The sequence below is a fragment of the Anomalospiza imberbis genome, chromosome 32, assembly GCF_031753505.1.
Source record: "Anomalospiza imberbis isolate Cuckoo-Finch-1a 21T00152 chromosome 32, ASM3175350v1, whole genome shotgun sequence".
NCBI classification, from domain to species: domain Eukaryota; kingdom Metazoa; phylum Chordata; class Aves; order Passeriformes; family Viduidae; genus Anomalospiza; species Anomalospiza imberbis.
In genome coordinates, this window is record NC_089712.1 from 947277 (window position 1) to 961244 (window position 13968).

General features: G+C 51.1%; 3 long non-coding RNA genes across 3 annotated transcripts in view; all 3 read right to left on the minus strand.

The window, feature by feature from the left end:
• Window positions 1-13968, minus strand: part of LOC137463945 (uncharacterized) — a 223569-nt gene that overhangs the window by 135693 nt on the left and 73908 nt on the right. The window lies entirely within an intron of this gene.
• Window positions 4163-5281, minus strand: LOC137463936 (uncharacterized). The gene is made up of 3 exons (XR_010994025.1): window positions 5081-5281; window positions 4617-4734; window positions 4163-4239 (listed from the first exon to the last, which is right to left on the minus strand). It is a non-coding gene; the product is annotated as an uncharacterized lncRNA (long non-coding RNA).
• On the minus strand, window positions 5437-6728 carry LOC137463938 (uncharacterized). Its single transcript, XR_010994027.1, has 3 exons — window positions 6545-6728; window positions 6276-6396; window positions 5437-5677 (listed from the first exon to the last, which is right to left on the minus strand). It is a non-coding gene; the product is annotated as an uncharacterized lncRNA (long non-coding RNA).

Below are 13968 nucleotides of genomic sequence, written 5' to 3' on the forward strand. Positions count from 1 at the left end.
TCGTCTCTGCTGGCTATAGTCCATTCGCTTGCCTCAGCTGGGGGTTGTACTGGACCCTTCACTCGACTTGCATGAGTCCAGCCCTGCTCCTTTGTTCTCACTGTGGTGTTTGCTGCAAGCAGTGCCTGGAAGGGGCCTTCAAAGCGAGCAGTTAGTGGAGGGTTTTTCCATGATTTCATCAACACCCAGTCTCCTGGGTTAGTACCATGTATTTTACAGTCCAGTGGGGAAGTTTGAGGAAGGTAGCCGTTTTTCTTTAGTTCTTCCAGGGTTGTTGTTAGTGTTTCTATATATTTTTGCATGGCCATCCCCCCCTCTTGATGTTCCCCAGTACTGTATGGGGTAAGCAAGAAAGGCAGCCCAAACAACATTTCACAAGGAGAGACCCCTAGATCTGTTCTGGGTCTCGTTCTTATTCGTCATAGGGCTAGTGGTAAACATTTGACCCAATTCCATTGGGTTTCTAAGACCAATTTTGTTAAAATATTCTTTAAGGTTTGATTTACCCTCTCGACCCTCCCAGAACTCTGAGGGTGCCAAGGGGTGTGTAACTCCCACTTCATTCCCAGGGCCCCGAGGACTTGTTGCAGAACACTGGATGTAGAGTGGGGGCCACGGTCTGAATCAATAAAATTTACTAGCCCGTATCTCGGAATAATTTCTTCTAAGAGAACTTTTGTCACAGTTTGTGCTGTCTCCCTTCTCGTGGGGAATGCCTCAAACCAGTGGGTTAGATGGTGAATCTCCTCTGGGGAGAAGAGGATGTTCCTAATAGGATGCAGCTCTTCCCAGGTGTGTCTATTGGGACCCAGGAACTGATCTATTTGCTGTGCGGTGCCAGTTGGATCTTCTATTAAACCAACTAGCTCTTTCTTATATATTCTTGCTTCAGAAGCTGTCAGGGGTGCATTTATAACACCTATTCCTCCTACCCCACACCTAGTGGAACTTCCCTCAGGGGAAGCAGCCTGTCAGGATTTACCTCTGGCCTTACACCACTTTTTGATCTGGTATTACAGTAAGGGCCAGCATCTGAAGGCTTATTTGACTGGCTCACTAATTCTTTGTTATCACGTTGGGAGGGCTCAGTTGTTAGGTTGGAGGATATATCCAGAGGTTTTTTCTCAGGGAAAGGTGTTGTATTCTGACTTACAGGTGAAGCAAGTTGTATGTTAGTGGGGGTAGGAGGCAATGGGGAAAAAGCACCAAGGGGTGGATATATATGGGGGAGTGGGGTTGTTGGAGGGGGTAAAAATGGCATGGAGATTCCCTGAGGAGATAGAGAAGGGGCAGGGATCATTGGAGGGGGTAAAGGTAGGTTTTGAGAAGCAGGAGTCTGGGTGTTAAGTGGGGGGGTGGCTTCATAGTGTGAAAAAAGCCAATCTCTTGGGGTTTTTTTAGTTTTAAAAGTTTATTAGTAATAAAATAGTTATAAAAATAGCAATAAAATTAGAGTAATAAAAATTTGGACAATGAGGATTAGGACAATTACAAGACAATAAAAAGTAAAGAATTATGGATGTCGGGATGTTTTTGGGCACTAAGCTGCCAAAAACATGCCTTGTGAACAAAGGAATTACCTTTAACAGCAACAGCCTGTTGCATATTCATATATCTCATACATGATGCATAAATTCCTTGCAAATTAAGAATTTTTCTGGTTGTTGTGAACTTCTTCCCCTTAATCCTAGTGGTTCCATAAAGATGGAGAGAAGGTGGAAGAATGTTTGTCTTTTCTGATAAGGAGGCAGTAACTCTTTATGTGTCTTGTCGCTCTAATTTCTGTGCGAAGTTTTTTTATTATCTTATCCCTTTTCTTGAGCTAGTAAAAATATCTGACATTGCAGAGTTTCTATTTTAACATTGTGTTATAACCTGGAACTACATTTAACACACTACTTAAGAGAATTAATACAGCATAACTTTCTATCACTGCACATATAATATTTGTTTTAATATTTGTGACAAAAGCCAATCATAAAATATGCATTTTTCACACCTTGCCCTCACTGCCCTTTTGTCACACACACACACACACACACACACACACACACACACACACACACACACACAGACAGTTCTCGGTTAATTTCTGATTTGATTGCCTGGATTTTGTTTGGTTTTGTTGTTGCTTTGTTTTCTTGGTGTGCCTGAAGTGTCCAGTCAGGAGCAGAGTGACTCTTGCCAAGGAACTTTGTGGTGCTGTCACTTAATATTAAATCTGGTTTTTGCTGATCCCTTGCTGGGGATTTTTTCAGCGCTCTCAAGCCCTCGTTGGTAACAGGGTGAAGGAGCCCTGGCCCAGGCTCTGGCCCTGGGGGACACAGGGATGCTGCCGGGGGGTCCCTGTCCCCCTGTCCCACCCCCCACAGCCCCAGCCCCCGTCCCCGTGTCAGGCTCTGGGGTCGATCTCGTGGAACATCCTCTGGGGGAGGCTGCGGCGCCGGGGGCGGGGGGACCCGGGGGGACAGGGGACCCCGCTGTGCACGAGCAGCGTTGGACTTCTCTGGGGGAACTGTGAGGGGGGGCTGGGGTGGAGTGACCTCCCCAGTGACCTCACACAGCCCCGGTGATGTCACACAGCCCTGTGATGTCACACAGCTGCACTGTGATGTCACAGCCTGCTCTTTGAGGTCCCAGTATGCTCTGTGATGTCACAAAATCTGCCCTGAGATGTCACAGCCCAGCCTGTGATGTCACAGCCAGCTCTATGATGGCACAGCTCTACCTTTGTGATGTTATGCAGCCTCGCTCTGATGTCACAGCCTGCTCTGTGATTTCTCAGTCAGCTCTGTGATGGCACAACCCACTCTGTATTGTGTCAGCCTTCTCTGTGACATCACACAACTGCTCTGTGATGTCACAGAGCCCTTTCCTATGATGGCAGAGTCTTCTCTGTGGCCTCACAGCCCATTCTGTGATGTCACACAGCCAGCCTGTAATTTCACAGCATTCTTTGTGGCATCACAACCTCCTCTGTGATGTCACAGCCTGCTCTGTGATGGCAGAACTCACTTAACATGTCACACAGCACCTCTGTGGGCTCACAGACCCACCCTGTGATGTCACAACACCTTCAGTGATGGAACACAGCCACCCTATAATGTCACAGCACACTCTTTGACCTCACAGCTTGCTCTGCTCTGTGATGTCATACAGGCATACTCTGATGTCACAGCCTGCTCTGTGATGTCACACAATAAACCAGGGATGTCACATCCAACTATATGATGTCACAACCTGGTCTGTGATGTCACAGAATCACAGAATTGCTGGGTTGGAAGAGACCTTTAAGTCCAACCCATGCCCTAACACCACCCTAACACCACCTCAGCTAAACCATGGCACTGAGTGCCACATCCAGTCTTTTTTTAAACACATCCCATGGTGGTGACTCCACCACATCCCTGGACAGACAATTCCAGGAATTTATCACCCTTTCCATCAAAAACTTTTTTCCTAATATCCAACCTAAATTTCCCTTGGTGCAGCTTAAGACTGTGTCCTCTGGTCCTGTCAGTTGCTGTGAGGAAAGAGACCGACCCCCACCTGACTGCAACCACCTTTCAGGGAGTGTAGAGAGTGATAAGGTCATCTCTGAGTCTTCTCCAGGATAAACAACTCCAGCTCCCTCAGGCATTCCTCACAGGACTTGTGTTCCAGACCCCTTGTAATAGATAAGAGAAGTCTCTTTGTTCATCATTAAACAGGAACTCAGGCAAAGGAAGAGGTTTTTTGTGAATAACAGGAAACCCGAGGATATGCTGACTCCTTAAGTTGATTGTACGAGGGTCGGGAGGTGTGTAACCATCTATGGAAAGATTGTTACAGGGTCATAAACCCCCAGTGAGGAAGAGGAGGAGAGCCTTCATCCAGACGACCACCAGAGAGCAGGTGGTGACCCCCTAGCAACTGGAGGCGCACGCGCAGAGTACTCCTGGAAAAGCCACAAGGCACGCGGAAGAAGGGGGAGAATAAAGGACCGTGGGAAAAGGGAAGCGGCGTGAGCCTTGGCGGAGCACTGACTCCCCGGCTGCACCCAGCGCTGTTTGCTTGTCATTGCTTGCTGTAATCAATAAAATTCCTTTTATCAATCCCTAAAGGATCAGACAAATTATTTACTTTAACTTATAAAACCCGTTCCCTGCTCTTGCTGCTGCCCCATCTTCAAAGCCTCTCCCTCGGGCTCTTCCTCCCGTGCAGAGCAGCTCTCCTGGACAGGGACGGCAGATGGCACAGCTGGGAAGCAAAGGGAGCACTGAGTCAGTATGGGGACGTTTTCCTTGGCAGCAGCTGCACTTCCATCAGGGAAGGGAAGATCTCAGAGCCTCCCCAGGAGGGTTAGAAAGAAAAAGCAGCCGAGCGGGCCAGGCTGTGGTGAGCGCAGCCGCGGCGGGACTGTCCCGCAGCCCCGGCAGCCCGGCACAGCCGGCACAGCTCCCGGGCCCTGCCGGCACAGCTGCCTTGCCCAAGGACAGCCCCTGTGCCGGCCGGGGCAGCTGCGCTGAGCAGCCCCGGCACGGGCAGGGCCCGCTGCTGCCCCGCCGGGCAGTGCCCACGGCCACAGCCCACGCCACCCTCAGCCCCACCCTGCCTCCCCGGCCCTGGGGCCTCACCCGGGCTCTCTCCAGCGTGGCAGCAGCAGGTCCCCGTTCCCTGCTCTTGCTGCTGGCCTTCTGCTTCTCCCTGCTGGCTCCCGTCACTCTCCGGCTGTCCTCAAGGTCTCCACTGCAGCTGTGGCAAAAGCGGAGGCTCTGCAACTGGTTCCAAGGCCTGGCAGAGCTGCAGTCCCGGAGCCCTCTGTGCTCCCTGCCGGCCCCCTCCATCCCCTCAGCCCCGCCATGCTCTCGGCAAACCCCCAGCCCCCTTCAGTTTCTTCAGCCCCTCACAGTCCTCTCAGCCCCTCAGTCCCTTCTGACCCATCCTGTCCCCCTAGACCCGCCACCCCTCGGCCTGTGCCAATTCCCTGTCACCTCAGTGCCACCATCGCCCTCGGCTGCCCCACAGCCCTCAGCCCCAGCAGCACCTCAGGGTCACCGTCCCTTCAGCGTCACCGCCCCCTCAGCCCCCTCAGTCTCACCGTCCTTCAGCAGCTCCTCAGGGGACAGTGCCTGGGGCCACCGGCAGCTCCCACCGCTCCAGGGACACCCGGGGCTGGAACTGCTGCTCCGCCCGGCCCGGCCACCAGCTCGGACCCAGCACAGGGAGAGGGGACACAGGGGGCACGGGGGAAAAGCAAGAGGTGAGGGAGGAAGCAGAGCAGGGGAAGAGGTTAAAAAGGGGCCTACACCTATACAGATAACAATCTAGGTAACTAAACCCCCATATATCAATATAAATATGCCTATCTACAAATAGAACTATATATATGTAAATGTAACTATACGCATGTATAAATGCAACTATATATATCTACAACTATAACTGCATATCTAAAAATATAAATATATACACCTAAAACTAAAAATAAATTAACTAGACAAATATCTATGTAGATAGATACATATAACTACATAAATCTATAAATACAACTACATATATCAATAAATATAACTATACACATCTATAAATATAACTAGAGACAGAGGAATTCTACCTGCCCAATGGTCACAGGCTCTCCCTCTGTCTCTTCCTGGCACACAGGGCAGCCCTCCTGGACAAGTTGATCACACGGGATCTGGGAAGCAAAGGGAACACTGAGACAATCCTGGCCCTTGTGCAAGTGTCCCTTGAGCACCAATTGTCCTTCTATCAGGGACATTAAAAGATGGCCTGAAAGGCAGACTCTCACTTGGCAATTTGAAGCCTGCTCTATAAAGAACAGGGATCCTTCCAAGTTTTCAAAACGGAACTGTGTAAAGTATTTCAGTATTCTAATAAAGTCTCAGCACCCACAGTGCAAATGGCACCCACGAGAGCTTGAAACACAGACAGTCCCAGTGACAGAGAGACCACAGTCCTCACCGAAATGGCTGAAGGCTGCTGGGGGCTGAGGTATGAACCAGACTGGGACACCCAGCTTGGTGGCACAACTCCCACAAGGTCAGGTTTATTCCCTGCTCTCTTGCCACAGCAGAGGACTCAGTGCCCAAGCCTCTGGCGAAGCGTGGAGGGCAGGGCTCGGGCAGGTTGTGCATGTGCCTTTGAACTAAAGGCACCAGGAAGCACCAACCCTGCAGACAAGAGCTCAACTCTTCTCGTCTCCCTTCCTGCCAGAGGCAGGCTCAGAGCAGCCGTCTCACACCTCTCTAAACCAACGGGGGCTCTGTCCTTACCAGGCTCCTCGGGCTCTGGGGAACTGTTCTCGCAGCTCTCGGTGCCAGATGAAGTTTCCTCTGCTGCAGCCCCGTTAACAGGCTCCCCTCCTGAAGACTCAGGGGCAACATTCATATTGCCCTTGAAAGAATAATAGAAAAAAAAGAAAACTAAAGATCATTCAGTATTTTGCTGGAATCACATCAAGGATACAGTTACTCTCCTTCTCCATGTAACAGCGTTCAAAAGCTCTCAGCCCAGCCTCTTCCATTCCCCTCCAATGGGTTACCTGAGCAGAGGGAGACCTTTCAGGCAGGGATCTCCTGATCTCCCGGATCATTTGCTCTACGGCAAAGCCAAGATCCACTGGTGGCAATTGCTCTTCACCAGGTGCATTCCAGGCTGAGCCGGAGGCCGTCGATGCTGCACAACCTGCACTGCCAGGTGGAGCGCTGGGGGCTGAAGTGCCCGAGGTGGCTGCAAGAATCCAAAGACATTGGTCACACTCCACAGTGTGGCTCTGGGACACAGATCTCTGTTGCTGCCTTGGATCAACCATCACAGGAAGCAGGCAGGAAAACCAGGCAGAGAATCTTTTGCCTTTCTAGGTGCCCCTTCTAAATAAGCTTGAGAATTTTGGGCCGAGAAGGACAGAGCCTTGTGGAAAAATACTTCAAACAGTCCCTTTTCAGGACCTTTTGGGGAAAAGCAAGGCTACAACTCTTTTCCTACCTCGCGGGTCGTAGGCTGGGGGCTGCTGCTCCCTGTGGAGCTGCTGGAAGCTGCAGGGCTGGATCCTGAGCACCTCCCGGTCGATCGCAGGCAGCTGCCCCCCGTAGAGCTGCTGGAAGCAGCTGCGAGGCCCCTCCCGCCCGAGCGGCAGCAGCGGCTCCCCGTAGAACCCGAAGAAGCCGCAGGGCGGGATCCGTAGCAGCTCCCGCTCGGCGGGCGGCGGCCGCTCCCCATAGAGCTCCTGGAAGCGGCTCGGCCCCTCCCGCCGGGCCGGCACCGGCCGCTCCCTGTGCAGCAGGTGGAAGCCGCAGGGCGGGCGCCGGGCGAGCAGCGGCCGCTGCCCGGGGGGCGGCTGGAAGCGGCCAGGCCGGGGGCTGCGCAGCTCCCGCCCGTCCGGCAGCGTCCGCTCCCTGTGCAGCAGCAGGAAGCCGCTGGGCGGGCGCCCGGGCGGCAGCGGCGGCCGCTCCCTGGAGAGCGGCTGGAAGCGGCTGCGCCCGTCCCGCCCGTGCGGCAGCGGCCGCGCCCCGGGGAGCTGCTGGGAGCCGCGGGGCGGGCGCCTGCGGCCCTCCCGCCCCGCCGCCGGCCGCTGCCTGTTGGCCGCGCTCCGGCGCCTGATGCGGAGCAGGAGGTCGGGGCGGTCGCGGCGAAAGCAGGGGTTGCCGTAGTGGAGCCAAGCCCCGGCATCGCCCGGCGCAGCTGAGCCAACCCGGCCCGGCACCCTGCGGAAGCCGTAGCGGTAGAGCTGGCGCACGAAGCTGCGGAACTGCGTGGCCCTGAAGGTGTGCGGGGCCGGGCCCCGGGCGTCGCCCGGGCTGAGCAGCTCCCGCTCGAAGAGGGAGCGGTGGATGAGCAGCCCCCGGGCCCGGCTGTCCCAGCGCACGGAGCGGACGCGGGGGCTGTTCGCCAGGCGCCACAGCTTGGCGGGGAAGGCGCTGGCTCTGAGCCCGGCGGGCAGCGGCAGCTCCGCCATGGCGCCGCTCGCCGGCTGTCGCCACAACGGCCCCGGCGCAACGGCCGCGGCTGCGCCGGCGGCGCGCGGCCTGAGGGGGGCGCTGCGCTCGGGCCCGCGCGCGCCCAGCCGCACTGGGCGGGGCCGTTCCTGGGCTGTTCTTGTCAGGTGCAGTTCAAAGGCTGCAGGCGCATTGAGGAAGACATTCTACCTATTTGCATCTCCAACCTTTGAAAAGCCCTTGTGTATGAAAAGCTCTGCATCAGCACCAAAAGCTGATCGCAGTGAGACCCAGACGAATTAGCCTCAAGAGCTGCTCTTTGTTCCCTGCTCAGGGCTTGTTCTCTGATTTTGTGTGTCTGCTCCTTCCAGTGCAGGAACACGGGGAAGAGAAATTAGGATGTAAAACAAAGAAGTGGGATCCACAGGCCTGCACCTTGGTAGGTATAATAGATCCGGGATGGCCCCACATTCCTGACAAACTTGATGGGCAAGGCACTGAGGTCACTTTTGTTGCCTTCCCTTCCCCTGCCTCCCCCCTTCAGATAATCAGTTTTCTAGAAAGAGGTTTTTCTTTGTGTAGCATCTGGTGCCTCACAACCTCCAACATTACTTGTTTAGAACACGTGAATATTGCTCTTTTCATCAAAACACTAGGAAAGAAGTATTTCAGGCCAATTTTGTAAGTATTTTTATCAAGGCTTTTATGTTCTTATCTCTACACATGAGCCCAGAAACATATTATAAAAAAAAATGTAAAATGTTAATCATGTCTTAAACAAAAATGTTTTGCTTCAAAGCTCCAAACACCAAATCCTTCAACAAATCAGACCTCATCTAAAAGCAAAAATATAAATGGAAAACTGTCAACCACCTAATAACTACTATTAAGCAAGTATTATTTCTGGTGGCTGTCTGAGGAGTTTCTCCCATGTCAAATGCAAAATACGGATTGCTCTGAATTAGTGCATCACCAACTGTGCCTTTTCCCAAAAGACTCAACTTACTGCTGCCCAACAAAGACATGCTATTTTCTCCTTCAGCCACTGCTCCAGCCTGATCCCCTGGGGACAAGAGATTGCTGTGGGTTTCTGTGGGAAGGGGAGTGGCACAGGCACATCAGTGCCTGCAGACTGTGGCAGAGGGGAGGATCTGCTGTGACAGCAGGTGCACGGGAGACTGGCGAAGAGGTTTTTTCTTTCTTGTCTAAGACACTGAATTTAGAGAATGTTTTCATAAAGAATACTGTCACCGCTTTACTCTTTTTACCCCAATACTTACTAGTCCTGATAAATTTTAATTGTTTCCATACATTCTGTTTCTCGGTGGTTTCATTAAAAGCACAGAGAAACTCAGTTCTTTCAGAAATGAGCTTGAAATAAGCTGTTACTTTAGAACAGACCCAAAATTTTCATTGTTTCTAAGTGTTAAAATTATGTCCACCGAGAGAAACTCAGTCACTTCCAAAGTGAGCTTGAAATAAGCTTTTGTTTTAAAACAAAACCAAGACTTTTTTCTTGCTAAGGGAGAACAGGAGTTTCCCAAACTCCTCCGTGGAACTAATACAAATTGTTTGAAGTATCCATTTCCTGCCAGGAGCAGAGGGATGCCAACCTGGGCAGAGTTCACACAAAGCTCATTTCAGTAGAAAGGTGATACAAGAGTGATTGGGGACGGACAGAGGGGCTTTGCAGCTCTGCTGGGGCTGCAAAGTTCAGGCTGCAGTTCACAGCTGTAAAAGGAACTCCTGCTGCTCTAGCCAAGGTGTTTGAAGATGCAGACAGTTGTCAGGGTCTGTCCGAAAATCCCTCATGTTTGCCTCACGACTGTCTCCAAGGACTGAGACCCTAGACCCTGAAAGTAGCTCTAGCCTGGCTGAGGTGGAAAGTCTGCCAAGCCTTAAGGACTGGTATGCAATGCCATGGGAACTCAGTGCGAGAACAATGGACTGGTCATGGTGGACTGAGCCCTAATCAGTTCGTCCTGTACCTTCGGTCCTGTACCCTTGGTCCTGCACTGATGCGATGGTTACAACTGGTTCCCAAAACAACGAGTCCACACCCACCGTGTAGCCAGGAGAGCTGCTGCTTTGGCCAGATGCCACCCGCTTTGAGGAACCCTATAAAAGACTGAAGGAGTTTTGAGGACTTTGTCCGGACCCCACCTGGAGAAGACAGCCTATGAGCATCTCGTCAAGCTCCGAGGGCCTCGTCTCTTCAGACTGGTAGCTATAATCCCCTTCCCCTCTTTCTCTATCTTTCACTCTATCTCTTTATTTCCTCTCCCACTATCGCAGTTGTTGGCACTAAATAAAAGTGCATTTTTGTTTAAGCAAAGTGTTGTGTCCCCTGCTGTGTCTTTTGTGCTTTGAGATCTCCAAAAAGAACCTATCAGGGACCCTGCGTGCACTTGCGGACCCTGACAGTATGGAATAACATGGACATAGAAAGTGTCAGTCCTGTTGCTTGCACGCTCCTTCCTTTCTATACAAGACACATCCATGCACACCCCCATGTACAGATACATTAAAACGTCAGGGAGGGACAGAGATTTCCCCCAGAGCTCTAACTTGGGCATAACTCACCTTGTAATCTGGCAGCCAGGGGATTTTTTTTCCCAGCTCTGTGTGAGAAGGTGTCCAGGAGCTGAAGGAGCAGCATTTAGAAGCAGTTTCAGGATTTCTAGGCAGGAAGTGGAGCTAACAACCATCCACGTAACTCGCCGTATTCATCAGGATGTGCTGCTGGTTCTTTGGGAATATGGACCAATGGAGACACGAGCCTTGGAAAAATCCCAGCTCTCTGTGTGTTTGTGCAAAGGGGGAGCAGCAGAAACACTTTGTGTCTGCTCTGGGGACACAAGGCCCAAGGAGCTGCGGATGCAGAGGGTGACCTGGGCTGGTGGCAGGTGAAGTCCTGGTTCATGACATCCCAGAGTGGCACAGGACAAAGCTCCAAGCACTCCCAACCCCACTGATGAAGTCTTTGTGATGCTGCACATCCTATAGGAAAAGCTGCTGTCACACAATGCACTGGGATTGGTAAGTTTCATTTTCAATACTTTAGGTCCAAGTTTCAAACTGCAATATTTTTGCACTCAAGACACAGTCGTGCACAATCCATCTCTCATCCTCCTATTGCTTCAATTCCAATTAAAAAAAAATCTTAATATAGGGAACAAAACCCAAAGTCTTTAAAAATGATGCTGATGTCAGTCCGTAAGATGGATCCAGGCCATCAGAACATGCACAAAGTAAATGAGTTCTCCTTTTAAAAAGATCAGTTACCTCTTAATCCAAAGTTACAGAATATTTTCACTACATATTTGTTTCTTGTTTTTCATATTTTTCTCATTTTTCTTTTCCTTTCTTTTTTTAAGAAGACAACACATCCTGAAAAAGAAATGTTCAGCAAAATGAGATACATTTCTGATAAACAATGAAAATATTTACTCCTCCATTTACTTTTCTCTGGATACCCTGAGGTAAAAAATCTAGCAGATATGAGAAGAGGTGTCAAGTGTTTGCTTTGGACTAAGCTGGAGTTCAGCACTGCTGACATCCTGCTCCAGCCAAGAGTTGCAGAATTCTTTTGCACATCTCGAGCCATGTGTTTGCAGGCACAGCACCTGCAGAGCTGACACACCAGTGCACGTGAATAACTCTGTTACTCCCTCACAGAATTTGGGCTCTGCCCCAGAACGAGGTGCTCCAGCCCTTGGCTCCTGGTTCCCGTGGGGAGCAGCTCCCTTCCCTCTGGCTGAGCTGCTCAGGCAGAGCCCGGCAGCTCCTGGCCCTGCAGGGCTGAGGCTTTTCCCCGTGGCTGGGCACAGACGGATGGAGCAGCACTGCTGGCCACGGGCACACAGAGGGACCAGCAGCAGCTGCCTTTGGCCACCTGAGGCTCCAAGGCCCAAACTCTGAGCAGACAGGGCTGGAAGAGACTCGCAGGCTCCCTGCTGGCTCTGCTGCCCCACTTGTGCCCACCTGGGAGCCCCCAGGGCCAGCAGGGACTTGAGATGGCAGCCCTGGGCTCCTGGAGGTTGTGCAAGGAACAGAGCTGGGGACTCCCTGTCCATGGGGAGCTTCCAGGTGGAAAAGGCTGCTGTGCCCAGGCAGCTCCAAGGGCACAGAAAGGAGGGTCTCGACCCCTGGATCTGTGCCAGTCCCACAGTCCTGGGCAGCAGCCACCGAGCCCTGGGGGAGCAGAGGGCACAGCAAGAGGGACAAAAGCAGGCAAGGTCAGAGACTGGAGAGAGCCAGACCCGGCAGCAGGAGCAGCTGCTCCATTGCACTCTTGGAGAAAGCTCTTGGCTGGTTCAAAGCGCTGAAAGGCGTGCGGGGCAGAGAGGAGGCCACCCCAAACACTGCTCCTGTTTCCACAGCCTCCCCTCTCCGTGTCCCAGAAAGAATTGGATGGACTGTGTTCTTCTCTCCGAGTCATCCAGTTCAGCACGAGCAGCTGAGCACCAGGAGCTGAAGGAGCTGAAGCCTCAGGCCTCAAGAGCTGGGCCTGAGGAGACTTTCTGAGCAAATGAATGCTGCTAACATGGACCTGGCTGAATGCAGCAGATGGAGTCATGGAATTGTTATGTGTATTTTAGATAATTCGTGCTTGTGAGAAATAGATGTATGAAATACGTTATATTGGTAAGAAATATTCTGTAAGTTTTTTTAAGCACCCCACCAAGGACGGGAAGGTTGCTTCACAGTATTTCAAAACCGCAGCTGGCAGCAGGGAGAAAAGGGCCTAATTTGCAAACGAATGGATGTGGCCGGCTCAGAGATGGGTGCTTTTCAGCACTGGTGGGTTCCTTTGTCTCCCTGGTGCTACACTGCAGCTCCTGGCATGTAGATGTTAGCAAAAAGGATTCTCTTTGAGGAAAGATCTAATACTCAGATCCTTTGGCATTCATCATTTTTCAGGTATCTTATGTTACATTTTACATATTTGTCGTGGTTTGACATGGAAATGAATTTTTTCAGGAAGTTGGGTCAAACCAATCAGTGGTCAGGTTTGGATATTGGCACACTATTTTGGATTCTTCTGATGAAAAGCACCTACTTGGCTGCAGGCTCTTTACTGCCAAGCTCTCAGCAGGGTGGCTGGCTGGAGGTTTGCTTTGTCCCTCATCAGCTTCAAGGAGAAACCATCTCACCACCACAGTGACTGCTCAATGCCCCAGTGCAGAATTTTTAAAACACGGGGCTTCTGTTCCCCTCCTATTCTCCAGCATTAGCCAAGGTATTTCAGAATGTTTGTACCGATTTGCTGAATCCCTCTGGACATTTAGAAAGTAAAACATTACTGAACTGCTTTGCTGGTTGCTTTTGTTTTATTGGTAGCTGCACATTTGAGCTGGTAAAACGGTTTGCTGTTGCTATTCCAAAATTTGTTCACTAACCTACCATGCTATTCTATATGCTAATCTTTTTGTTTCTCTCTTCATTCTCTTTCCCTCACGCATCTCCATTCTCATCTTTTTCTCATTTTATGAGCTAATTCCCTTTCTCTAATTCCCTTTTTCTGCGTCAAATCCCATATATAACAAAGTGTCCGAGATTTTACTCTGCAAGTTGTTGTATGTAATAAACTTCTGTATATCTTATCCAGCTGAACACAATGGCACCACTTACACGCCCTAAGTGACATGTACATGTTTGGAACGCCCAACGAGAAACACGCTGTAAGTAGTTGAGAGTGAGATAACCAGAACCATCAGGGAGATACATCTGAATACCGAACTCCAGGAGCACGATCGATCGGACGGGTTCTGTTCAACTTGCCACAGTGAAGGAACTCCACATGAATAGGTGCAGCCCAGAAAAGAAGAAAGCGACTTTGCCTCAGGCAAGAAAAACCATATATAAATCACTTGGACAGAACAGTCGGGGTGAACATAGGGGACCCTATGCTGTAGTGGTCAAACCTGTGTCTCACCCAGCGATGATCCCGGGCTCGGCACTGACCTTTTTTGATAGTGGCTTTTCGTTGTTATTCTCTAAATTTATATTTGGACAATTTAATAAATTT